We start from the raw sequence: 27,661 nt of genomic DNA on the forward strand, positions 1-27,661 counted from the left end.
CCAGCCAGCCTATAGATTCCTCTCCTCTCACTCCCCTTCCTCTTTCACCATATGTAATTATCTGCTAATTTAGACAGTAAACTCCCGTGGTTTGCTTTTAATTACAGCTACCCTGTAGCAGCAGCAGAGTCAACAGAGCTTATTGTGAATACAGTTCTTAGAGGATGATTTGAGCTCTTTATCAGAGACGTCATGCACAAGAGTGGTTGCGAGTGAAAAGAGAAATTATGTCAACTAGACCACTTAGCCCAGCCCAGGCCACCAGCCTCCACACAGCAGGTCGGGGCAAACTGCAGATGAGCCAAGGAGCAGCATTTTTACCATCTTCAAAAAATCCTCCACTGCATTGAGTCCCACGTCCACAGCCCAATGGGAGCACAGCTCAATAGTACGTGCTGGAGGTTCAGAAGAAGCTTTTGGGAGTTTTTGCAAGCTGGGAGCGAACAAAGCAACCAGTGGCTGCACTGACAGGGCAAGCCATGCTGCCCAACAGCCTTACAGAGCACCTTGCACATCAGCAACGACAGCACCCTCTAAGTTTATTTCTCTCTTCAGATATTATTTAGGGAAGCAAAGAGAGAAGAGAAAAGAAGGTTTTGGGATGATACCCGAAAAAGAGGAATCAAGCCATTGGCATATAGAAAATACCCATTTACTGTAACAGCCATTAGAGATGTCAAGGCTTATAAAGAATCCTCTGTTGCCTTCAGTCAACTTTTCTCAACAGAAGAAGGTCAAGGCAGACAGGTCCAAGGACTTCCAGGGAGATGAAGTCCAGAGTCCCCTCTAGATTTGAGACAGCAGTCACTGGGGACAGCCCCCATGAGCCCAGTCCTGCAGATTGCTTTATTCAGGACATGTCCCATGTCTAACAAAGTCCAACCTCACCAACAAGATCTAGTTGACTCTAAGAAACTATCAAGTTAACGTGTGGTTTGGAAAAGCACTGAACACCTGGCAAAGGCCAAGAGGGGTGTGAAAAAAGTGACCCAAAATTGTCTCAAATATCCAATAAAGCAGCACCTCCAGACCCCATCCAGAGGGGTTTTGAGTATTTCCAAGCTCCTTGTGCAAGCTCTTACATTACAACTTATAAAACTTATCTTATTACGTGAGTGCAACACATGGCAAACACTTTTCAAGCCACAACCTTGTTTTCCTGTAAGTAAGAACTTTTTAAGACCCAGGAAAGCATTAACACATCTGTATCTCCTCCAATCCACAGTCTGCCTCAACTGCTCACTACTCATTTTTGGATTATTATTGTTGCGCTATTGCAATTGGAAGGAAAAAAAAAAAATCCAACACATGGTTTTCCTGGTCCAATTTGAGGGGCAAGGAAAAAACGGAAGTAACACTCGTTCTCTAAGTGGCACTGTGAGGCTGTGGAGTTACTTACAAATACATCGATATACCAAATTTACTAATCCCTAGAGAAATCAACATCCCCAGTCACAGGTTGGTGTTTGCCAAGTGAGGTCTTCTACTTGCTTTACTTAACCGAGCCTTGACTGACACACAATGTTATTTTATCACAAAAATGCCTACAGCATGGCAATACACTGGGGAAAAAAAAAAAAACCAGAGTGTTTAATGCCACCAGCAAAAGTTTAATGGGAAATTACAGATATTTTAAATTACTTTTTAATCACTTCTAGATATTTTCCCCCAAAATTGTAACTACTTACCGAATAACCGCACCTTCGTGAGAAGTGGCAACGCTGGCGGGCACAGACAATATTCTGCATTGAAGATGCTTTGATCCCAACAAGGGCCTCAGAATGACATTCACGCACAGTAGAACTGAAGTTGAGCCTCTTCAACTCTCTGTTTTCAGGTTTTATTTATTTAATTCTCTATTTATTTATTCTTTTTTTTTGTTCCTTAAAAAAAAGAAAGATTTCTTTATTCTCTTCCCAGTTTCTCTCTCAAAATAGGTAAAGTAAATTTCTTTCTAAATCAAAATATGCTTCTAACTCAAAAGATCCCAAGACAGGATCCTTCCCAGCTGGCCAGCTTGAGCCAGAGTAGATTGTCTCAGGCAATTATATCGTTGGGGAGACAAGGACTGATGACATGAGCCAACCTCCAGAGCCGCCTTAAAAGAGTAAACATTGATTCAAACCATCTTCAAATGCAGAAATGCTCTCCCTCAATGACAGGCAACATGTCATTGCCTGTCCTTGTCATCATCTTTGCCCTGTTTGATTGTATGAACACTCCTTCCCCGCTATTGGTTGTACTTGGTTGGAAGATGAGGGTAGGAAGAGGAGTGGAAGGTTGGGAAGTCACCAAGTTTCACCAGCATTTGATATTTCATCGAAAAATTGTTATTTTTAGAGAAGACTGATGTCCTTTCCCCTGGAATTAGAACGACAACAGATTTGGATAGTGCCACAGAGTTTCCTTGTCTTACTGTTTGATGCTGGATGAGTATTTTTTAGGTTCTGGAGACCATTCCTGTGCAATCACTACCAGATGCTCTTTCCTCTGCTCTGTAGCTGCCAACAAAACCCAGTTCTTCTACACTCAGTACTTCATCCTTGCAATCGACATCACTCAGAGCACCCGCTTTAACACCACCCCGCACACAGTTATCTCCATCCTCGCACGGAGGAGAGAAAAAAGAGGAAAGATCCCCACCACGGCTCCATAAAATAACCTGGAATTTGCAACATGCAAGCTGGAGAGCTGCAACCCTATTCAGCTAAAAGATAAATATACTCAGCCTTTTGGATCTCTAAATGAAGAACTAGCTCACATCAACTCACTGCTCAAAAAAAAAAAAAAAAACAAAACAAGGGGACATCTGGATTTGCCTCTTTTGCAGAAACCCTGCATGACACTCAACGCACCAGCTGTAGAAACGCTGGCTGCCATCCCAAACCAGCGCAGAAACCTGCCCATGTGTGGAGGAGGTGTTTCTAAAACACACCAAAAAAAAATCCAAACCTGGCAACCAGGAGCAAAGAGAAAAGTTGTAAGGCCCAGGGATGCAGATAATTTGAAATACTCTGCTGTGCCCTGAAAAATGGAGGCTGCAGCCAAAACGTCTGGCCTGACACAGGACAGATTCGTGGCGGCTCACTGCAGAAGTTAAGGTGGTTGCACAGATGTCTTTGCTTTTAAGACAAGGAGGCACCCACTCTTGAGTGTGGAGCCTGAGTTTCTGTAAATTCCAGTTCAAAAGAGAAAAATTAATTTCTCCAGTTCTTTTAAAAAATGCATACATAAATAAACAAAGCTAAACCGTCAACCCAACCCCGTCATAGCATCCCAACCTGAAGTTGGTAGCCACCTGACAGAGGAAGGGCAAGGACAGTTTCATCTTTCCCCCATCCTACCCAAGCTGCAAAAAAGGGCATCGATAGGCTGGAAAATAGGTGATGGTGGCAGCCACCAGCAGACTCATGATGCTGCAGGAGGGTGAGAAGTGGGAACAACGTTGGATTTCCATAGTTCGTGCGTTTTCAGGTGTCGATGCTTGATGCAAATGCCTGCACAGCACAGGAAAGCTCTCATCAATCCCTTAATATGCGGTGGAGATTCAGCTCATTTTTAAAGCTGACAAACATCCAGGAACTGTTCACAGCAGTAACTACTGCAGTAACTACAATTTCACTTCCCTGTACTCCCCTGCATTTCAAAATGTAGATAAATCCTCCCTTAACACCCAGGTTTTCCCCATCTGAGGAGCACTCCCAAAACCCAAGAAACCTTCTCCCATGCACGGCAGACACCTCCTGCAGTCACACGTCAACGCTCGTGTCCAAGGATGGAAAGCTTTCCCTCTAGTTGCATGCTCTCCTCTGCCAAATCCAAACCTCGTTGCCGATGCGGGAGAACACCTTCCTACTTCTTTGGGGAAGACCAGGGAGTTTGTGCGGATCCCAGATTACTTGGAGGCGGCATTTCTCAAGAAGGAGAACCGAGGAAGCTCAGAGTGGGAATGCTCTTCAATCTCTTTCAACGTTAAAGAGATTAGGACGACAGCCCAGTGAATCAGCAATCCCAACACACTACATCAACACACTTTTGCCCACGGTTGTCACTTTGAGGAGAGTTTGCTACAAAAACGACACGGCTGTTATCTTGTTTGCTTGCAGTAATGAAAGCATTGAGACGCGGGGAAAAAGCAGCAGGATGGGAGCCACAGGCTTTGCGGAGGCGAAGCCAGCCCTGTTCACTGAGCAGGGACCACCACATGGGTGAAGTCTGGCCAGAAACCACCCCAGTGATGAAATGTTGGCCAAGAAACTGGTTTGAGAAAACACAAAATATGCTAACAGCTTGGTGACACTGCCCATAGCTGTCAGGTGCATGCTGTACTGAATGCTAAACATCAGGGCACCCAGACGAAGGCACGCTTGGGTACATACCAGATTAACCCACCACCCAGGGAGCCGCTTTTTTTGGCTGACCACAGCATTCACATCACATGCTGACAGCTGGGACAGCTGCCCAAGGATATTGCACAATGGTTCTTTTCCCCTTCCAACACTCAACAGCATCTCAGCCATGGCGGGGAACCACACATGGGACGAGGATACGGAGCACGAGGTTGAGAGGGGAGCAACAGCAACCAAAGTCCACATCCCTAGCTCTGAGCCCTTGTATGTGCCCTTGGACAAATAGCTTGCCCATTCCTCAGCATCCCTAAAGACAAAATCAGTACCCACACGGAAAACAGCATTTGTGAAGTTCAACGATGACACTTGCAAAGATCACAAGGACAGGAACAGGTTGCCCAGAGAGGTGGTGGATGCCCCATCCCTGGAAACTTTCAAGGCCAGGCTGGACAGGGCTCTGAGCAACCTGATCTGGTTGGAGATGTCCCTGCTCCTTGCAGGGAGGTTGGACTGGATGGGCTTTAAAGGTCTCTTCCGACACAAATCGTTCTATGATTCTATGACAAAGATAAGGAGAAAATGCAACAAGATTGAGCAAGGACCTGGACACAATAAGGGCATGAACACATGGATATCACATCTCCAATTGCTTTAGCAAACAAAGGTACCTTTTATATATAGTTGTGTGCATGCATATGTATTTTTATGCACTGATATAAACAATTTTTTTCCAGTCACCATGCCTCTACCTAAAAGCAGGGATGACCACTCAGAGATGAGAAGAAAGAAAACCACTTAGTCACGTACTGAAAGTTTGAACACCTGGAAAGGAATCCAGGTGCAGGCTTAGCCCCAGCCAACCTCTTACTTGTGTCACCTGGATGGCTGATGCTTGGGTCAGGCCAGTTGAACAACATCCCCAGGGAGGACCTGCTGGCGTTCTTAGCATGGAGTGGCCTCTCTGGACCTCAGCAGCCTCTGGCAAACGCTTGGCCACGTGGATGAAGGAGGCCAGGGCCAGGGAGCGTGCAGCGCTTGCACTCTGTACACCCCTCCCAGCAAAGTGCCTTCACCAGCGCTCGCTTGGCGCGGATCTCAGCTGGGGAGAATCAAGGAGCTAAAAACAACTCTGCTGCCTGGACTTCAAGGGAATCAGGAGGTGAAAAATAGCAAATCCAAACAGGCAGAGGCATGGCCTCTCTGATGCAAGAGATGTCCTTCTGTAGCTTTACTCCCAAAGGACCAACATGCAGCTACCAAACGTGAGGCTTTCAAGAGCATCCCATGTCCAACGGGCAGCTGGGGCAATCGTCGTCGAACAGTTCCCACCCACTTTCCTCATCCTCATCATGCAGCACGTACACATGGTACACACCGCGTGGGCGGAGGGCAGTCAGCAAGTGTCCAAGGGCACAAAGACACCACAGAAACAGTTACGAAGTTGGAGAGGTCAACACAGATGAACGGGGGCCAATACATTGTCAACACAGCCAGGGACCATCATGGCAGCTGGTGGGAGATAAATATCTTGATCCCGGCTTGGCTGACACCATCAACACATCTCTCAAAGCGCAAAGGGACTTTCACATTCATCACGCCTGGCATTCTTCATAATTTAACACCACCAAACAACGCCCTGCACCAGGCTTGTGACTCCAGGTCCAGCGAGAGCAAGATGAGTCAGAGACACCGAGATGCCACAACAGTTATTTCCCCTCTCACTGCTAAAACAATTTATCTGGTCAACTACAGCTTTCTAACCCTAGGCAGCTCCTGGAGACCATATTCCCATGCAGCCAGTCCCTTCTGCCACACAAACTGCACGTCAAAGCAAGAGATGGAAAGGGAAAGCTATAAAGCTGAGACAAGACGCCTTCAGCAAAACTTGTCTGAAGGCACGACTAGCTCGTACTGAAAGCCAAATCCTCTAGTTTTCAGTCCGGATCCTTGTAGAAGGACAATTTATGTTATCTCTCTCCAGCCAAACGTGGTGCTGGGGGACTATCCAGGACAGCAGTAACACCACTAATCCTCTTTACTCAGTCCTGCGGCAAGGAGATCCAGGGGCAACGAGCACCGATACTTAGGGAAACAACATCCATATCAAAGCGAGCAAGCAGCCCTTGATTCAGCACCTGTGCTGCCACAGGTAACGTGAAAATTACACAAAGCTCTGCTCTCTCCCCATACACGAGCCTTGCAGGTAGTGAACCAGAGTTGCCGTCTCAAGGGACGCCATGGAGGAGTCGTGTAAATCCACAGCAGCTCCCTACAGCTCCAAGTGGAGGTAAATCAGATTGGAGGGAAAATGAAAGAACAGCCCTGGGAAAAGCCAATGCAGCTTGGCTTCAGCTGTCCTGGCCAAGAGCAGAGCTGCTGCTTGTGAATCTGCTGCTGGAGCAGATGGCAAATTCCCCGAGAGTGGACCAGTCCACTGAGCATCCAGGGAATGCATGCACATCCCACTGGCATGGCATGAGACCAGCACTCCCCTGCTTGCCTTTCACACCACGCAGGAGACCAACAAGGCTTTTCTCACCCTGAGAAGCATTTCCAAGATGAGGAACATGAAATGAAACCTGAAGAACTACAGAACGGTATGGTTCTCAGTTATTTCAGGGAATTTGGGGACAGACTTTTTAGTAGGGTGTGTTGCAACAGGACAAGGGGTAATGGTTTTAAACTAAAAGAGGGGAGATTCAGACTAGATGTAAGAAAGAAATTTTTTATAGTGAGGGTGAGGGTAGTGAGGGTAGTTAGGAGGCTCAGGAGAGATCTCATTGCATTCTATAGCTTCCTGAAGGCAGGTTGTGATGAGCAGGGGTTTGGCCTCTTCTCCCAGGCAACAAGCAGGACCCAAGGAAATGGCCACAAGTTGTATCAGAGGAGGTTCAGATTGGACGGGAGGAAAAACTTTTTCTCCCAAAGAGTGGTCAGGCACTGGAATGGCCTGCCCAGGGAGGTGGTGGAGTCACTGTCCCTGGCAGTGTTCAAGAGGCGGCTTGATGAGAAGCTACAGGATATGGTTTAGTAGCTGTGGCAGCAATGGTAGTGGGAAGACGGTTGGACTAGACGATCTTATAGGTCCCATCCAACCATGTGATTCTATGATGGAACACTGGAACAGGTTACCCAGAGAGGTGGTGGATGCTCCATCCCTGGAAACATTCAAGGCCAGGTTGGATGAGGCTCTGAGCAACCTGATGTGGTTGGAGATGTCCCTGCTCCTTGCAGGGGGGTTGGACTGGGTGGGCTTTGAAGGTCCCTTCCAACCCTAACCATTCTATGATTCCAATTCTGCATGGCATCTTTAAGTATCCATGTTTCAAAACACTATCTTTCTCTGTATTTCACTTTTTCCTGTACACAGTTAGCTCTAGAGATTAAAGACAGGAAACCACCAAAAGACCATCACAATCACAACACGGGGAGAACACGGAAATACGGCCAAAGCTCTGAGATGGCTCTCAGATAAGGCTGCTCTCCATATGAGTGAAGCTGAGGCATGACGCACAGGGACTCCCTCCCCAGCCACGCCATCGTATCAGCACGCAGAAAAGCAACGCATCACCAAATCCTGCTCGCTAGCTTTCCGTAGGACGGTTGTGTACAGCCTAGTTTGGCACAAAAATCAAGGATGTGGGAGTGAAAAAAAGACAACTAGCCAGACCACCAGCTATGCCTGAGTAGGTAAACAGGTGGCTTTTTAATTGGGTTCGGTTAGAAATACCACTTATCACATTAGCACAGGCACTTAAAACAATAATACTGGCAGGGTTGTAGCTTGAGGAGAGCTTTAAAGGAATAAAAGGCCTGTTCAGTTCAGAAAGTCTTTGTTTTGGAGAGGAGGAGCTTAAAACTTTCATAAACCAGCTCTCGTTTTTTGCAACTCAGTCTAAAAGAGGGTGAAACTTATATAAATGAAAGCCAGGAGAAAAAAAAAACATTTCTCAATGGCAAAATTTTATTTGCATCTGTCTGAGCCTCATCCTTCCACGTGCAGATGACCCTCTCCTGCAGAGATGCTCTTACCAACTGCTTCCTAAGTCCTGTTCCCCTGGTCACACAAGACTTTCTTCTAATCTGGAAGGAAAAGTGAGAAAACTGGTTAGTACAGGGAAGAAAACTACTTCACTGTCATGGCTAAGGACATGGACACCATCTGCACCATAAGCTCTGACGTCCAGCAACAACCTGCAGTCTCTGAGCTGGGCTGTACGAACAGGAACAAAAGCAAGCGTTGATCCCTCAAAACATCATTGCTGAGCATGGGAACAGCATCTCCTTCTTAAAACAAAGGGGACACGAAGCTCTAAAGCTGCTAAAGTGTTTTAAGGCTTCTGGATTTGCAGAGGTACAAAACCAGAGTGTTAGAATTGGTTGCAAGATACCTGCAAAAAAATAACAAATTAAAACCTGCAACGGGAAAAGGGAATCACTTATTTAACTGTCCTGTCTTCCTCGGGATCCTGAACCTGCCGTGAGAGGCACACTCTGGACACAATCCAGTTAAGCATTTCAGTTTATGTCAGATTTGAAAGAACGTGGAGAGCCTTGCCTAATCAAGATCTTCACATTTCTCACCAGCAGGTTGTTTATCTTTCGCACTTCCGTACACACACCCCTACCTTGCAAGAACTTCCATTTTTAGCTTTTATCCTAAGGACTACCCTTCGAGAAAAGCAACCCCTCTTGGCTGTAACAGCACCTAATTCCACGGGGAGTTAAAAATGCTGGTGAAACCCTGAGAGGCAGGTCCTGTCTCCACCGAACAGCTGTTGAGATGTAACCCAGAGCTGCACCCACAAGCTGTATGGTTTTACACTCAGATGATGCAAAACGAGCATCAGCCACATAAGTTGTAGATTCCTTAACACACCCATCTACCTTGCAAGAGCTATTAAGTCATAGAATCATAGAATCATTAGGGTTGGAAGGGATCTTCAAAGGTCATCGAGTCCAACCCCCCTGCAAGGAGCAGGGACATCTCCAACCAGATCAGGTTGCTCAGATCCCCGTCCAACCTGGCCTGGAATGTTTCCAGGGATGGGGCATCCACCACCTCTCTGGGCAACCTGGGACAGTGCTCTACAACCCTCAGTGTAAAAATTTTTTTCCTAATATCTGATCTAAATCCACCTCCCTCTATTTTGAAACCGTTACCCCTCGTCCTGTCACACCAGGCCCTGCTGAAGAGTCTCTCCCCACCTTTCCTGCAGCCCCCTTTGGGCACTGGGAGCCGCTCTCAGGTCTCCCCAGAGCCTCCTCTTCTCCAGGCTCAACAGCCCCAGCTCTCTCAGCCTGTCCTCACAGCAGAGCTGCTCCAGCCCTCTCAGCATCTGCGTGGCCTCCTCTGGACCCTCACCAACTGGTCCATGTCCTTCTGACGTTGGGGGCTCCAGAACTGCATGCAGTACTCCAGGTGGGGTCTCACCAGAGCGGAGCAGAGGGGCAGAATCCCCTCCCTCGCCCTGCTGCCCACGCTCCTCTTGATGCAGTTATTTCCCAATTTACTCCATTACACAGAAAATACAGTGCCCATCATCAGTATGTTATCACAAAAGGCCTTTTAATTAATGCGCCTAAATTATTTGTTCAATTAACACCGACGAGGAAGCCCTTCTTCACACACTGCGTTTAGCTCCTATATTGCTTTGGTCACCCTTTGCTGAATACAATAGAGGCTTTGTAATTCCTATATGCATGCTCCATATATAAAGCTCACTAAAAATAAAAAATAAAAATGGATGCAATTTCCCCAGCCAGAAAAATTCAGAGATAAAATTGCAGCAATGATTTGTGTCTGCCCAGGGCAGTGACCCCAGCCTTCGGTGACCTCCGTGCAAACACACCAAGCCAATTACACGCCGTGACAGCAGACTTTCTCCTCCTCCATCAGCAGCTCCTCGTTGCTGGCTGCAAGGAACATCAAAAGGTAGCGCAACAAATATACGTGTTACCGAGCGCTTCAGGCTAGGGACAAGCGGGCTAGAGGTTTAATCAAGGCTTGGATCAAATTGTGCGAGGTGTTTTGTAAACATTGATCTTATGGAGTTGTTACAGCTAGAGGATGTAATTCCCAGCCACTTGCCCATTTAACCTATGAAAATCACCATCAGGCAACTCAGCTCAATCCTTCCCATTCCCTCTTGTTTACCACAGTCTTCATTAGCAGACGAGAGGTAATTTGGATACCTCACCTCATCCTTCAGCATCCTACAGCTCGACACCCCCAGCAGCACTTTCTCATCCTCTTAGTAAGGTAAAACTAGCCCACGGGGCAAAAGCAAACCTTTAAAAAGCCTCCAACCACAGGCAGCACCTGACAGAAGAATTGTCATCAGATTCTTATGAGATTAACGGGCAGGACAAGGCGGTGACAAGACATCCTAGGACCAGCTTCCTGTTGAGCAACACCATCTGGTTATAAGGATGCTTCTTCTGCTGGGTGTCCCAGAGCACCTTTACTTCACCGCCTTTCTTTAGGAAGGAAAGCAAGCAGCAAGGGCTGAGAGCTGGGAATTCAAGACTTCAGCTGCCAGCTTCTTCTGCTCCAGGAACAGAAATTTAGGAAGAATATAGAATTATAGAATGGTTAGGGTTGGAAGGGACCTTCAAAGGTCATCTAGTCCAACCCCCCTGCAAGGAGCAGGGACATCTCCAACCAGATCAGGTTGCTCAGAGCCTCATCCAGCCTGGCCTTGAACGTTTCCAGGGATGCAGCTTCCACCACCTCCCTGGGCAACCTGGGCCAGTGTTCTACAACTCACATTGTAAAAATTTTTTTCCTAATATCCAATCTAAATCTACCTCCCTCTATTTTAAAACTATTGCCCCTCGTCCTATCACATCAGGCCCTACTAAACAGCCTTTCCCCATCTTTATTGTAGGCCCCCTTGAGGTACTGGAAGACCGCTCTCAGGTCTCCCCAAAGCCTTCTCTTCTGCAGGCTGAACAGCCCCAACTCTCTCAGCCTGTCCTCATAGGAGAGGTGCTCCAGCCCTATTATAATCTTTGTGGCCTCCTCTGGACCCTCTCCAACTGGTCCACATCATTCTTATGTTGGGGGCTCCAGAACTGGACACAGTACTCCAGGTGGGGTCTCACCAGGGCAGAGTAGAGGGGGAGAATCACCTCCCTGCTGGCCACGCTCCTTTTGATGCAGCCCAGGATGCCGTTGGCCTTCTGGGCTGCAAGGGCGCATTGCCCACTCATGTTGAGCTTCTCATCCACCAGCACTCCCAAGTCCCTCTCCTCAGGGCTGCTCTCCATCCATTCTCCGCCCACCCTACATATATATGACCCCTGGATTTCTGAACCTTAACATCAGCGAGAGGCGTACTTAGGTCTGAATTTCAACTCTTACATGCTCACCATCCCTGTTTTCTGCAAGGCAGTGCTAAAAGCAGCTAAAACCCAGGTGATTCTTCATCAGGAGAAACAGAAATAAACACAGGAGCATGCACTGAAGAGAGCCTAGAGCCTCACACAGGCTCTCCCAAGCAACAAGGTCCAAAAATCAGTTCGTCCCACCAGCATCCACAAACCTACAATAACTCCAGATGCCATCTACTACCCAAAAGGGTAAGCCATCCCTTCCTCCCGAGATGTTTACAGAGGGGAAGCCACCAGCTCACCAGTCACCCAGGTGCTCTGAGTCTTTTCCAATCTGCTCCTCCTACGCTCGCGTGTACAAAACAAACCCCAGGGCAGCCGTGTTTTCCCCAGCGCAGCAAAACAGCAGACTCGGGGAGGGGAGATCCATCTGGAAAGCAAACGTGTTGTGAAAAGCATCCCGCCGTTCAGCCAGGATGAGCGTGCCCAAGGGCAATGCCAGCTGTTCCCGGTGATGGCCAAGGATTGGGAGCAGGGAATCTGGTGCGGGAGATGACAGATGGGAACACGTTAAGATGCAACGAGAAAGGCAAGGAGGCTGGAAGAACCACACATCTAAGCTTCAGATAGCAGGAGGAAGAGCAGCTCTAATGAGGCCAACAAAGTTGCAATGGGTTCAACTCCTCTATGACGACAACATAAAGGCAATCCATTCAGGGCTTCCAGGGGGTGCGCTCCATCATCTGCTTGGAATTGGGATGGAGACGTCCTTTGCTAAAACCCAGAGCGAACGCACCCACTTAAGTATCATATTTTGGGATTATGCTTTTTTTTTTCTTTTTTTTCTTCTTTGTCTGAAGCATTCAGCCACAAAATTAAGCCATTTCTTCCTGCACTGATAGAGGAAATGCTACTGACTGTTTAAGTGAGATTAATTTTAGGATTGTGGCCAGGCTGAGGAAATTGGTGGAAGAAATCCTTCATAATTGGATAATGAGGTTGTAGTTTATGAGTAATTCTCCTGAGTTATCATAGAATGGTTTGGGTGGGAAGGGACCTTCAAAGCCCATCCAGTCCAACCCCCCTGCAAGGAGCAGGGACATCTCCAACCACATCAGGTTGCTCAGAGCCTCATCCAACCTGGCCTTGAACATTTCCAGGGATGCGTCATCCACCGCCTCTCTGGGCAACCTGGGCCAGTGTTCTACAACTCGCATTGTAAAACTTTTTTTCCTAATATCCAATCTAAATCTACTTCCCTCTAGTTTAAAATCATTATCCCTCATCCTATCACAACAGGCCGTGCTGAAGAGTTTCTCCCCATCTTTCTTATCAGCTCCCTTTAGGCACTGGAAGACCACTATAAGGTCTCTTCTCCAGGCTGAACAGCCCCAGCTCTCTTAGTCTTCCTCACAGCAGAGGTGCTCCAGCCCTCTGATCATCTTCATGGCCTCCTTTGGACTTGCTCCAACAGGTCCATGTCCTTCTCATGCTGGGGGCTCCAGAGTTGGACACAGTAGTCCAGGTATCAATGCCATGTTCCTCCCAACTTGAAATGGTGTAAGTAGACTGCAATCAGCTCCTCTTTTACAGCAAGCAAATACTTCCATAAGGAAGTATTTCCACAAGCTCAGTTGCATGGAAACTGGAGGGGAGGAAGAAGGGCCCCCTTCTGAAGATCTTGCTGCTCCATCTGGACCTATCACCTTCCATTACTCAATTGCCTTTCTGCGAATTCTCCATGCCTTCCTCTATGCCATGCCCAGGCACTACACATGAAAATAGCTTACGACAGTTCCTGCTGGCATGACATCGTCTCTGTTTCTCCTAGAAGATGAATTAGCAGATGGGACCAGTGGAAGATGGCTGAGCTAGAGAGCTAGACAACTGGAGTCTTTCCAATCCAGTAACTACAGTCCAAAAGACTGAGGATACAAAGATCCTTTAGGGTCAGAATCTCTTTCGTAGGGGTAAGAACCGGGTCAAGGAAGACATGCAGGTGGTTACTGTCAGGCTGCACAGGCCAACTTACGTCTGCCTGGTTGGTTTCACTGTTCTCCAAATTCCCACTTTGCTTGGCTATTCCCCAGTCAACTCCCCCAAAGAGCTTTTGAAATTAATATGATGGGCTCGCAATCATCTTCCATCGTGCAGAACTAAAATTAAAATGTAAACCTGGCTTCGCTTCACTCCTGTAACTCATCACGCGGAAACCTTCCCGTGTCTCGTCAAGAGACTCCCAACAGCTGAAAGGGCTAATGGAAAGCTGTAACTGCAGCAGCAGCAGCAAGAGCATTGCTTTACTGCCACCAGATTTCAAAGCAGGGTTTCAGCTGCACCACCCATGCCCGTTCTAGAAGACCAGTTGCTGCTTGAGATACAACAATGCCTTTAGAGCACTGTTTCCTCCCTGCATGTGTAGGGGAGTCATCCTTCAATACAAAGAGATATGGGAGGACCAGGAGAAGACATGTTTCCCCATACTTCGGGGCAGCAAAAGGCAACCATGAGCGTTTTGTCAGAAACCATTGCTGAAGGCCTCATGCATGTTCTGGCTTTGTCACCACACTGATACAAGAGAAGTAAAACTAGAAGCCAGGAGGAAAAACAAAATGACCTTACTAAAAATGCCAAGGAGTCAGTGGGAACAAACACAGAGTCAGGAGGCTACAACACCATGACACATCACAAGGTTGGGCAACCCTAAGTAGAAAGAGCTTCTGAGAACCATCTGTGAAAGCATCTCCAACCCATAGCCCTCAAGGCAGTCACTGTCCCATTGTGAAAACTCTGTTCACCAATCAATACAACAAGCCAAGTCGCTTCCAAGGTCTTGCTGCCAATCTCAACAGATTTTTTTTTTTCACATTACTTCCCTCATCCACATGGTTGACAATTCCTTCATGGCTCCTCACACTATCAAGACCACAGCAAGAAAACTGACACCATCTCAGACATCTTCTGGCTCAGCAAACACAGCTGCCTGCACTTGATGCATATTTTGAGGTTGAAATTGAGATGCAAACTGCTGCTAAAATAACCGCCACGGAGGAGGGGTTGCCGAAATACTGGGACACTTTCCATTCCTTCCCTCCCTGTCCCCTGACTGATTTTACCAGCCTATAGAAGGAAAAAGGAAATGTATGACTCAGATGAAGAGTCATCTTCTACCCATCAAAGAAAACCATACAGCACCCAAGCAGCTGGGTGAGAGACACTGTCTTCTGCCCCTGGCCACCAGTATCACACTAACCACCACCGGCACAGCTCTGCAACATGCCCACGAGAAAATAAACAAGGCAAGAAGTAAAAGTACCAAGAACCAAAAGTTAATGCAGGATTGTCCCAGCCATGACGAACAGGAGGAGGTTTCCTTGGCTCCACTGCAGCATCCAAACAAGCATCCAAGGAGCCACGAAACCAAACGGGAAGGTCCTCATCCTGTGCACAGAGGAGGTGCATGGAAAAGGCTGTGTGGGATCAGGTCAGAATGATCAGTGTGGTCAAGGGATAAAAACTATGGCCAGAAACAAAGTGATGGCAACATCCCTTGGTGGTGCCTGCCACATCACATATACCAGGCTGGTGTGCCTGCTTTATGAGCCTTAAATTTTGGGAACGCATCTCCAGAAAAAGTTAAAATTTACTGGTATATATTTCCCATTGCCACAATTTTTACTGCATTTTTGTGGTGCACAAATATCCACTTGTTGAAAAAGTGGAGTGGCGACTGGTAGAGCACAGGCACAGGGGCACCAGTAGAAGAGATTTCCTCTGACGCATCGGAAAACAGCTTCTTGCTCTGCAACATAAGTCCTATGACAGCAGCATCAAGTGTCAGAATGTGACCCGTCCAAAACTGCAAAATTCACTCTAAGGTGTACAGATACTACAGCCCCCACGGCACGTTTCCAACACTGGCTGTTTTCCCAGTTACGATTCCTCCTTACCCCGAATACAGTTGACAGCAACACGTGTTGGACCTGGAGATTCCGTGTAGGGGAAGACGACTCTCAAAGACACAAAGACATCAGTGCATTTCAGCAAGGCCTTTAGAGTCATTTTTCTGATGCTTTAGACTCCACTGATGTCATTTATGAATGCAAAAATGCATGTAAGGCTTCAGCATCCTCTCCCAGTCCTCTGCTTAGCAACCTGATCTAGTCGGGGATGTCCCTGCTCCTTGCAGGGGGGTTGGACCTTTGAAGGTCCCTTCCAACTCTAACCATTCTATGATCTTCTGTGATCTATGATCTTCTATTTAGGATGCAAATCAACACACTTAGGCAGGACAGAAAGCCCAGATCTTCTCATAGGATCAACTGCATTCCAGTTGTTGGGCAAGATAAACGAGATAAATCTCATTTTTAATACTCCATAAAAGGTGCCAGGGCACATTGCTCCATTTGCAGATGTGTTATCTGAAATTCTCAACATTACAGAAGAAATGAGGGAGAAAAGCAGAGAACTCTCGGCAGGAGGCTTCAGGATGCTGAAGACATTTATTTCCATTGCTTGCATTTCAGATTTGAACTGAGAAGCTGACAAAATCTTTGGAGGTACCTTGAAACACTTCCCATCACGACTGCTCTTTGCAAAGGAGAAGTAGTTTAAAATCCAGGAGGTATTTCTGTCTAATCTGCCATCTTCCAAAGAAAAATCAGTCATCCTTAATTCTAGACTTTTTTTTCTATTAAAAGATTTAAAAAAAAAAAAAAAAAAGCATTTTCGTTATCACAGACTGCAATTTTATAAAAGGAACGGACTTATAAAACAAATACTCTGTAAATGGTCAGTGACTTCAGAGGACCTTTAGGTGGTAACAAAGATAGAATCATAGAATCATAGAATGGTTAGAGTTGGAAGGGACCTTCAAAGGTCATCTAGTCCAACCCCCCTGCAAGGAGCAGCGACATCCCCGACTAGATGAATGAGATGAAGAACCACCTAAGCAAAGGCACGTAGCACCACGTGCCGTGGTTGCACGCCTGACATGCTGAAGGTGCTTGGGCCAGTCCCACATGCCCATGCCTTCATCTCCCACCCTAAATCTGGCCCAACAGTCCTGACTTTTGTAAAGTGCTTTGAGATCCCTGGGTCTGTTACACAAGTACAGGCGCTACTACCTTGAGTCCAGGTAATCTCACTGCAGAGAGCTAACGGCACGGTCTACCTGAAAATAGACAGAAATCCCCACCAAAAACATTTCAGTCGTCATGAGAGAAAAATAAATCCCAGCAGATTGTTGCTAGCATTGTATGAATCATCATGTTGTTATAGCAACTTCGTATCTGCATCGAATCTGAAAACCAAGCACAGCTGAAATAATATAACAGCATTAAGTAAAAATGATATATAACAAGATAAAAATGGATCGGCTTGATCTCAGAGGAGCACCCACACTTCTTTCTCACCCTCTTTCCTCCCTTTGAAAACACTGCTTTCCTGTATTTAAACAAAGTGAAGAGACTTGGAGCTTATGGAGAAGCAGCAGAGCACTAACGAGCTTCTGAATTCAGGGAGAACCTCCAAAACGAAGATCCACCATTAAACAAAACCAAGTTATCACCAGCAGCCCCAGCAAACTGACCCTATTGTTCCCACACACTGCAAAATTCATGCACTGCATGACTTACAAAAATATATATTATTTATTTATTAAATTATATAAATTTATGTAATTCAGGCACTGCATGAATTATGTAAATCTATACGCACACTCTCATCCCACTCCGTTCAGGATGATCCCAACCAGAACCGAAGATGCAGAAGCAAGAAAGGGGATGCAGAAGGTCTATTTTTAAAACTGCTGGTGCGTGTGGTTATTTTATTACCGGAGAGAAAGCAAAAAGTCTCACCAAGTTTCCTTCCATCAGAGCAGCAAAGGAAGAAAGCTAAATAAACATTTATTTCAGGGACTTGGCAGAAAAGCGTAGCTCCCCTGAAAGGCAAGAGGCTCCCACCAACCTGAGAGACACCGCTTTGCTCCCAGTAGTGCAGAGGATGCTCAGAATGCACCGTGGGGCACTGAGCTGCTCCTCCTCCCCGTGGGAAGCTGCCAGCATCAAGGAGGTTTGAAGGGGGAAGAAGGGAAATAGCTGGGAGATTTGCAAATTTTGATGTTTCAAGCAAATTAAAACCAGACAAACAAACAAACAAAAAAAAAAAACCAACCCAAACCCAGAGCTCTAGTCCCAACAAAGTCCTATTAGTCTCAACAACAGCGCTGAAGTATCTCAATTAATTAAAAGCTAATAAAAAGAAGCAGCCTAACTTATTCTTTCAGAGTTCAAGACAGCAAAAGCATCACTCTGCCCCAGACAGGAGAACTCTGTTTTCTTTTCTTCTTTTTCTTAAATGCATTTATTCATTAAAGTTTCCTCGTAGGCTGTGTAATGAGTCACTTCTTGCTTCTCTAGAAAGTGCAAAGGGATGGAGAGGAAAAGGATTTAAAGACGGGATGGAGACACTCACAAAGCCTGTTAGAAAAGCTTGAAAAGCTTTTGAGGGAGCCACAGATAAAGCTCCTCACACTGGCTCCAAAACCTTTTCTCTATTGCCACAGCTTTCTGGTGGTCTGAGTCTGGCTGTCTCCTTGCTTACAGCCAGCACAGAAAGCCACCCCCTCTCCTCCACCCAAAAATAACTCACCGAGCTTTCTTCCTTCCCAGAAAAGCTTTGGAAGAGAAATCCAGAGCTCTGGTAGCAAGCATGGGGAATGCTGCTCCTCCCGTGGACTTGCTGGCTCACAAGTATGGACAGGACTATCTCTGCACCAGCGAAACACGATCAAGGGAGCTCACACAGGTTGGTGTCATCAACAGGACAAGGAATTTTGTTTCTCTTACCCTTCCAGCCAGGGAATCCCCAACAGCCACCAGCTCAGAGCGAGCCACACGTGTCCAAGTGGGTGGATGAAGACTGCAAGAAGCTATTTTGCAACCGGTTTTCTGGTGGGGCGGGAGAGTCCATCAGATCAGTAATGCCAAGCTCAATAAAAAGCCCAGGAGACAAACTCTCCCACCACCAGCCTTATCTCAAACTGCATCTGGTATGTCCTGGTTTGGTCCCCACAACTGCTCTCAGGAGCTCTTCCCAGCTCTCCAGGACCCTCCAAGTCTTCCCTTCGTCGATAAAGCTCTGAGGAAGCAAAGCCAGCATGGAGGTGTGACATGAACCTGCAGAGATGCTCGACAATGAGAATGGCACACGTGTCAGTGCGGTCTTGATTTATGATAAGTGCTGATGGATCAGGGACAGAATAACCTCCACTGTGGAAACAAAGGGAGAAGCTATCCTAGCAAAACTCGGACACATACTCCAGACCCACCGGGGGCCAAGCTCATCAGCCCCATGAAGCTCAGACTGATGAAATTATAACTTCCTAACACAAGAACCACTCAAGTTTGCCAACTCAAAATCTCAGGGATGGTGAGAGCAGAACAGCTACTGCGCAGCCCCACCGACGATTGGTTTAGATAGACTTTGACCTACAGGGCCAGACCCCTTGGCTGACCACCTCCACAGCACCCACTACTCAAGGACAGCAGACAAAAGCCCAAGACACCACACAGAAGATGCTGCACCCTCCATCTTCACATCTTCAGAAGATACCTGCTAACTACCAGACGCACGCCATGCTGGTGGCAAACGTATTCCCTTCAAGCTCTTGCTACCCATTTCCTCAGCCCTTGGGTGAGAAGGACCCTTTGGAGCTCCCCAGCACTACTTCAACAAACATAAATCTCAGAAAAGCACAACCTGATCCTAACAACTCCACTGCTGCCACAGTTTTCCAGCAAGGACTCCACCTTGTCCATGTGTAGCAACAGAGAACGTGAAATTGCTGCGGTGACAGCCATGATCATGGGTCATACCTCACAGCAGAGGTATGACCACCTTACCTACAATGGTGTCTCTCATTTTTCTAACATTTATTCTATCTGAGAAATAAATTTTTTTTAAAAAGGAAAAAAAAAAAACAACAAGCAAAACCAAAACTCAAAGTGATAAAAACCACCCACAAAATATGAATTTAAAAAAAAAAAAAAAAAAAAAACAAAAAGGGGATCTAGGGAAACTTTTTTGCTGCCACCTAGGCTGCTTCCAAAGGGTTCACACGCCAATCTAATAATAAAGCTGTCACACAGGGTGATGTGATTTTAGCTTCCGAGCTGAAGGTTGCTATGGGAGGCTGTTCCCAGCAGCAGTGCCGCACAGCATTTGTAAAAGGCCTTCCCAGACACCGCTCTGATTTTTAAGTATGAAGGAATTCACTTCTTTTTTAAAGTCCCAGAAAAAGCAACAGTCCTGGAGAAAAAATAAATAAATAAATAAATAAATGGAGCTGTAATTCAGAAACCTGTAGAAGTGTGGATGCGGTAACATCCCCTTCCCAAAGCTAAAGCACCAGGTAAACCTTTATTTTGCAAATCAGGGCACATCAGCTGAGCTGAGGTTGCTGTGCTCGCCAACACCAGGTCTGTTTAGATGTGGGAGAAGTTACAGACGACCTCACGTGCCGGAGAAGCGAGGAGCAGAAATGGGAGCAGCTACTGCAGTGCATTAAACCGCAGGGAACGTTGACTATGCATTTAAATCCTGACTCTCCGATGAAAATGAGGCATCACTTCACAACGGCTTGAGGAAGTTTACCTAGCATGGGACAAGCTTTTTAGAATTATATATACATATATATACATATATATATATATAGGGAGCTGAGCAAAGAATAAAAATATATATATATATATATATACAGACAGCTGTGCAAAGCTGTTCAAATCATAGAATCACAGCATGGTTTGGGTGGGAAGGGACCTTCAAAGCCCACCCACTCCAACCCCCCTGCCAGGAGCAGGGACATCTCCAACCACATCAGGTTGCTCAGAGCCCCATCCAAACCCACCTTGAACGTTTCCAGGGATGGGGAATCCACCACCTCTGAATGACTATCTTAAAAGTAACGAACAAGTAGACATAGAAGTGATTTCCGATATGAAATTTCAAGATTTAGGAGCCCGTTACAACCCGCAGGATTTACAGAGGAAACACAATCAGAAGGTTTACTGAGGACTTAACACAAGGACGTAGCCATGAAGCAGTAGGAGGGGGAGAGGCAACAGCTATTTACCTTTACACGGTGAGCTGAAGACTACTGATTACTGATTTATAAAAGGCTTTTAATTCATGTTGCCAAAGCTGCCAGCCATTAGAGGCTTTAATTCTTCGCAGGTTAAGGAAAGCAGAGTTGGTAGCTGAGATATATGGAGAGGGATGAATACTTACGGAGCAAACGCGCTGCAGTTCCTTGGACGTGTGCCTACGCGAGGTTAACCTCAAGGCAGATATACAACTGTGTTATTTAAAGGACAACCTGAGAATGCAATAATAGTAACGACGAGAAAAATAAAGAGTGGCAAACAACACCCTGCCCAGCTGTGAGCAGACAGCTGGCGTACCCTGTACTCCAGTCCAGAACTGGTTCATCTTTTCCTTTGCGAATCGAAAACTGGAGATGCTATTTTTAGAAAGTCAAATCCTTTGGGGCTTCCTCTTTGTATGGTTTTCAGGGTATGTTGGCTTCTGTTTCCACGTCTCTCACACTTGTACCTAAGCAAGCTGCGATAATTAACTCCTGTAGAATTTGCTCATCAGGGATCCAGCGCTCAAGTGGCCGATTCAGAGCATAGGCTGGAACTGAGAGGGTTAAACTGGGCTTATAACGGGTAGGAAATGGCAAAAATCAACTTGATTCAGCGCTGCTGTTTTGGGCAATTCTCCTTTGTTGCTACTTTAATTTGTCAATGCAAAAAATCCCTAAAATTATACAGTTTCTATATTTTATATATATTATATACCTAATATATATTATATATGTTTATAGATATACATGTAATACATATTTCTTTATATATATACACACACTATAAATATATATGTAGGTTTTCATATTCTGTGCTGCTGCAGTTGTGAAAAAATAAGCCTTTTCCCTTGAAACATCCCACAGACACAGACTTAAATCAGGGAGATGATTTTCAAAGACTGTCAGATCACCAGTGGCATCAGCACCAGGAAAAAAAAAGGTCAGGACCTTGTGTCTGTAATGGAAAACCTCTCCACCCCCTCTAGCTACGATGATACATCCCATTTTCGAAGAGTCATTACGGATGTGCTGTCTATACGGCTGAAGGAAATCTGGCTGATGACGCAGGAGTCTCCAGTTCAGTGGATCAGTGGAGCATCTGCTTTACATGGAAAATAGGGTAACCAAGATGGGATGAAAACAGAACCGGGTCTGGAGTCAAAAGAAATGCAAAAGAAATGTGTACCTGTAGGAATATAAGACAGTACCCTCCATCCTATTTGGCTTAGCTATCCCTGCTGAGATGCCACTTCTTCATCAACAACAAGAGCTAGCAGGCAAGGTCTTCTCCAGGCAGGTTCATAACCATGAACTTCTGTGATAGCAAAGCTTTCAGACCCGGTTTAAACCATGATGGAACTTATCATAGAATCATAGAATGGTTAGGATTGGAAGGGACCTTCAAAGGTCATCTAGGCCAACCCCCCTCCAAGGAGCAGGGACATCTCCACCCAGATCAGGTTGCTCAGAGCCCCGGCCAACCTGGCCTGGAACGTTTCCAGGGATGGGGCATCCACCACCTCTCTGGGCAACCTGGGCCAGTGTTCCACCACCCTCACTGTAAAAATTTCTTCCTCACATCTAGTCTGAATCTACCTCCTTCTATCTTAAAACCATTACCCCTCATCCTATCACAATAAGCCCTCCTGAACAGCCTCTCCCCATCTTTCTTGTAGGCCCTCTTGAGATACTGGAAGGCCACTCTAAGGTCTCCCTGGAGCCTCCTCTTCTCCAGGCTGAGCAGCCACAATTCTCTCAGCCTGTCCTCAGAGGAAAGGTGCTCCAACCCTTTTATCATCTTCGTGGCCCTCCTCTGGACCTTCTCCAACTGGTCCATGTCCTTCTGATGTTGGGGGCTCCAGAACTGGACACAGTAAAGTTATACATAAGTACAGCCTCAAGACAACAGAAGGAAAATCGATTTGACTCCAACGTTCAGGTACGTAACTGAGATGCTGGGGAAGAGAGATTTCCAAAGCCTGGATCCAGCACGAGTCCTGCACAACACATTTCACAATGTCTGGGTTTGAAACAAAATCCCACCATGGCCGTTTACAAAAACGTAAATTTTGCCAGAACATACAAATAACCCAAAGAGAAGTCTTTATCAATAGATTAGCATTTGTCTAAGTGCCCACACTTCAATTTTTTTCCTGAGAATACTTTATCAGCAACAATCCTGAGCCCGCAGTACCATGCAAAAAAAGAAACAGATATTGAGTTGCATCAACTACATCAGCAGTACCAGGAACACATCATCCTAGAAAAACTACTGCATTAACTGACATATTTTGCTACAAGCAAACCAAATTATTGCAGAAGACCTCACCGTTAGACAAAGACTTCAAAGCCCAGTTAGGTCAGCACCATCTACCCACCCTTCGCATCTCGCTCCACTTTTAACGTTCCTCCGTCACTGGCACTCTTAATAAGCTCAGGGATGTCCTTCGCAGCGGTCTCAACGCCTTGTCAGCAGAAATCCAAATCAATCCAGCCCTGCAAGCAGCTGCGGCAAATAACTCAATCACGTTCATTATTTTAACTGATCCTACTTATGAATCAGGTCAAGCCTGAAATCTCCATTTACATTATCAGCCTTCCTGATATTAAGATAATCACGCAGATGACTGATCAAAGGTTCCTCGTAACTTTGGAGCGCAAGAGTTACCATATGGCAGCACTTTATCTATTCCAGTGTCCCTTTTTGACTACGAAGAGTACTTTCTTCCTCAGAAATTAGGACGAGGAACACCATGCTGAAGAAGAAAGCTCTGCTGATACTAAATCTGAGCTCCTCCATTCAGTAACAGGACAGCAGGTACTGTACGTACATCTCTGAATAACCACGAAGCTCATCAGGTTTTAAAATAGAACATCTGCTGAAAGTCTCTGAGAAAAGAGATATTCAAGCTGCCTTGAATTAATTACCTTTATTTTACCTAGGCTGGATGGAAGGGCGTTCTGATTTTTCCAGACTGATTATAGAAATCATCAAAAATGGTCCTCTGAACAGCATTCATTTCTCCCAGCCCTGCTTTGATGGGAAGATGAACTCTGTAGCCTCCTGAAATGCAGAAATACTCAACTCATGCTCTTACAGCCCTTTCGCTGTTGTCCCTCCACTGTCCAAGTAATAACTGCAGCACCTGCACACCATCACGGGGTCACAGTCACAGTCGGTACAGATCTGACAACAAAAGAAAGGAAAAAAAGGAGAGAAAAAGCAATTCCTGTCTTCTCAAAGAACTTCCACTCTGCTGTTCGCCTCCAATTTGCTATTTTTCTTCTTGCAACAAATAAAATGTAACACCATTCTGCTATTTTTGGAAATAGATGTTTTACCCAGAGTGTGGGCAGAGGGAAACAAATTGTATCCAGACTCTAGGATTACTTAAACAAGGGATAAAATTCTAACGATATAAGCCAATAAAACAGTCTTATTTGGGAAAAAAAAAAAACACAAACCTAGAAATATTTTAATTGAAGCACTTCACTTCTGATACCAGCTATTAAGATTCCGGATAAATCATTTATTTATCTCATATGCAGCAAGAAAACTTTGCAAAAAAAAAAAAAATATTACGTGGTACATAATCTAATGACAATCTTTCCCATTAGCTCGAGAAAGGTGTTCTATTGAATATTTCAAGCGTGATTACAGTGTAAAAAAACGGCATCATGCCACGACGTCCTACAAATTATTCTCACTCAATACCTCCCTTCCTCACGAAGATACCAGGAGATTGGATAAATGAAGCACTCCCAGATCAAAGAGTGAAAGGCACTGAAGAAATATGGAGGATCCTTCAAACGACCATGTTTGGGACAAAGTGGAAAGCTGACCTTAATGACCTTAATGACCTATGAAGTGTCATAACTTCTAGCCAGGTTCTGATTTGAGAATTACTGTGCCAACGAGATGCTTCCTGCGAAGGAATGTAATACATAGGGTTTAAAATGATGGTAGCCTGCTCCAGGTCTGGCTTGTATCAGGAACAACGTGGCCAGCAGGACTGGGGAAGCGATCGTCCCCCTGTACTTGGCACTGGTGAGGCTCCACCTCAAATGTTGTGTTCAGTTTTGGGACCTTCACTACAGGAAAGACATTGAGGTGCCGGAGCATGTCCAAAGAAGAGCAACAAAGCCGGTGAAGGGTCTAAAGAACAAGTCCTGTGAGGAGCAGCTGAGGGAACTTTGGTTGTTTAGTCTGGAGAAAAGGAGACTCATGGGAGACCTTATTGCTCTCTACAACCACCTGAAAGGAGACTGTGGCAAGGTGGGTGTCCATCTCTTCTCCCAGGCAACAAGTGGTAAGACGAGATGAAATGGCCTCAAGTTGTGCCAGGGGAAGTTTAGATTGGATATTAGGAAAAATTTTTTCACTGAAAGGGCTGTCAAGCATTGGAACAGGCTGCCAGGGAAGCAGCGGACTCACCATCCCTGGAGGTATTTAGAAGAAGTGAAGATGTGGTGCTCAGGGACATGGCTTAGTGTTGGACTTGGCCGTGTTAGGTTAACAGTTGGACTCAAAGACCTTAAGAGTATTTTCCAACCTAAATGATTTACAATTCTAAGTCATAACTTTGAATGCCGTTAATGCTGCTGACTCAATTTTAGAGCTACCACTGGCAGAAAACTTTCTACTGAGTTTCTCTAATGTGGACAAACCATCACAAGTAGCCAAGATGAAAGCTCAAAACTACTCCGGGGGTGATGCACAAGCTCAGCTGACTCCAGGTCCCACACTCACAACCAGTGCGCTTCGACTAGGAATCCCAACCATCTTTTCTCCAGCCAGAACTTCAGCTTAGGAGGAAGCAAACATAAGCAGAATGATGAATACTGCCAGGTCCGAGCAGCAAGACTGTAACACAGCTAACTAAATGCTTCACCAAAGATTTTTCCGATCGTTCAAAGGATTAGGATGTGCAAGGAAGAGGCTTACAGAGCTAGGAACAGCAGCCAGAGTGCTGAATAAGCACATCAGAAAGCAGTAAACACTAACACGAACTCAATTTAAACTCCATGAATGTGTTAGGGAGAAAGGAAGGGAGAAAAAGCCATTCTGCGGCCAAGCTCACCCACGTAACCAAAGTGTTGTGTCTAGGAATTCAGTTTGGCTTCTCTGCACTCAAGAGACAGAGACTGGAGCCTCCCCAAAGGAGCTCCACTGGCAGCAGAAGAAACCACAGGTCTCCAGTAATTTCTTCAAGTCCCTTGGGACTGGTGTCATCGCTACTCGGGTCTGATCACAGAAGCAAACACAACCCACCCAGGATCACAGGAGACATCAACTGAAGAGCAACGAAGGGGAAAGCACGTCAAGATCTTCACAGCAGCTCGTGGATCCCAAATGCCAATTCACTGCCTCCTTGAACATCAAAGTTGATTTTTCCTCTTACATAAAGCATTCGGGAAATTGTCTTTGAATTGTCTCAGAAGTAGCTACACCAGGCTCAACGGATGCAAAGTGATGATGGATAGGAAGTGTTACAACGTGCAAACTCCTAACACAAACCAAAGCCAACAAAAAGGAACTGGATGTCCCCCCTGGCATCTCAAAAACTAACTTCACCAAAGGCTACTACTTTCAGGTGAGCAACAGGATGCACAGGAAAGAAGACAGAATAATACAGAGATTATTATAATGCAAAATATAATTATTATAGATTATTTTTATGTAAAATTGTAAGGTAAAGTAAGCAGTGCAGTGTCATTTGGATCTTGTTCTTTTCAATAGAGAAGGAGCTCACAAAATTAAAGAGGAGAGACAAGCAGCAAAAATGCTCGTTGCTGCGTGGCGATGGGGGAGAAGGAAGGCGACACGCTGAAGAAATAAATTCAATTTAGAAAGGAGATTGACACCAAACACAGCAGAAATGAACTCAATAAGGAACAGTTTAGAGAAGATATCTGAAAGATTCATGCTTCCTACCACATAGCAGGAAAAAAAAAACAGGAAATCTCCCACAAAAAAAAATGAAAAATCAGGAAATTCTCAAGAGAAAAGTAAAATTTTTTTGAGTAATTGAACTGTAGCACAAGTTGTGGAGGCCAAGAACTCAAGCATCCAAAGGCACAGGGAAGCGAACAGTAAGACCAGCCAAAGTTGTGGTAACTAAGTCCTTACACAAATGCTTAAGCCAGCCTTAATGATTAACCATTAGGAGAAACCCTGGGAGAAATTACCACCATATTTGCATATCAGGGCATTACTTTCTCTTCTTTTCAGCATGCTATTACTGGTCACCATCCAAATGAGAGTTCCTTGAGCTAAACGAACCCTGCGTCTCACTAGGCAATTCCCAGACTACTTATAATTAAAGGCACCATTAAGCCTTCAGAGAACCAGATGCCAATCCACGTCAAAAGTTACGCAGCTGAACATGGTCCAATTACACTGCATTCAAGAGATACACCACATCCCAAATAGATGTAATTTTATCGGAAGCTTTTTCCATATCTTGCAATCTTAAGATCATTTGAGATGCTCTTGCCTGTACGATCCCTTGCTTAGAAAAGAAACGATGTCCCTAGTTATCTGCCAGCAAGCTTAAGATGAGATAAGTGGCAAAGAGAAGAATAAGCCCACGTAATCATTGATACTGTGCAGAAACCAATTAAGAAATTAAAATTTTTAATTAAAAAGAAAGTTTACATGGAGAAACAGCCTCTTCTTCCCCATTTCACACTTGTTGGGGGTAGGGGAAAGGTGATAGACTCTCTTAGAATCACAGAATGGTTTGGGTTGGAAGGGACCTTCAAAGCCCACCCACTCCAACCCCCCTGCAAGGAGCTGGGACATCTCCAACCAGATCAGGTTGTTCAGAGC

General features: G+C 45.6%; 1 protein-coding gene across 4 annotated transcripts in view; it reads right to left on the reverse strand.

Moving 5' to 3' along the window:
- Positions 1 to 27,661, reverse strand: part of TSNARE1 (t-SNARE domain containing 1) — a 490,264-nt gene that overhangs the window by 433,731 nt on the left and 28,872 nt on the right. The window contains exons 1-2 of one of the 4 annotated variants that reach the window (XM_086741339.1): positions 17,652 to 18,027; positions 8,382 to 8,432 (exon numbers count right to left, since the gene is read on the reverse strand). The exons of the other annotated variants lie outside the window; for them this stretch is intronic. The gene's annotated coding sequence lies outside the window, so the exon portion shown is untranslated. Of the gene's footprint in view, positions 1 to 8,381; positions 8,433 to 17,651; positions 18,028 to 27,661 lie in introns of those variants that run through there. 4 annotated transcript variants of the gene reach the window in all.

Source organism: Chlamydotis macqueenii, chromosome 2 (assembly GCF_036417535.1).
Source record: "Chlamydotis macqueenii isolate bChlMac1 chromosome 2, bChlMac1.mat, whole genome shotgun sequence".
Lineage (NCBI taxonomy): Eukaryota > Metazoa > Chordata > Aves > Otidiformes > Otididae > Chlamydotis > Chlamydotis macqueenii.